The sequence below is a fragment of the Calidris pugnax genome, unplaced genomic scaffold, assembly GCF_001431845.1.
Source record: "Calidris pugnax isolate Ruff unplaced genomic scaffold, ASM143184v1 scaffold44, whole genome shotgun sequence".
NCBI classification, from domain to species: domain Eukaryota; kingdom Metazoa; phylum Chordata; class Aves; order Charadriiformes; family Scolopacidae; genus Calidris; species Calidris pugnax.
Genome location: NW_015094506.1, coordinates 39,228,187 through 39,228,656, shown reverse-complemented (window position 1 = coordinate 39,228,656; position 470 = coordinate 39,228,187).

The window sequence follows — 470 nt, the reverse complement described above, 5'->3', positions numbered from 1 at the left end:
GGGTGGAGGGCGGGAAGGCGGCGGCGGTCGGAGCAGCGCCTTCCCGCCCAGAGCCGGCCCGGCCCGGCGGCAGGCAGGGCGGCCGGAGCAGCCAGGCGGGGCCGCAGCGCCCCCCGGCCAGAAGGGTTAAAGGCCCCACGGCGGGGTGAAGGGAACGGGGGCGGGACGGGCCGCGGCTCGTTACAAAACCAAGGCTCGAAACCAGCAGCGAGCGAGCGGTTATTTATTGTCTCTCTGGGGGAAGTCCAAGCTCCAGATTCGCACGGGGAGAATCTGCTTCAAAGTTGGCTCTTGCGTGGTCTCCGGGTCAGGCTGACGCCTTTTAGGTAACTGGTAAGAGCCTTACGTTTTGACAAAGCAAGTTATTTCTGACTCTGCCTGCGAAGGGCACCCTTTGTTATGTATTATTTTTAGACAGCCATTACTGCCATATTCAAGATGGGGGGGGATTTTACTGCAATATATTTCTG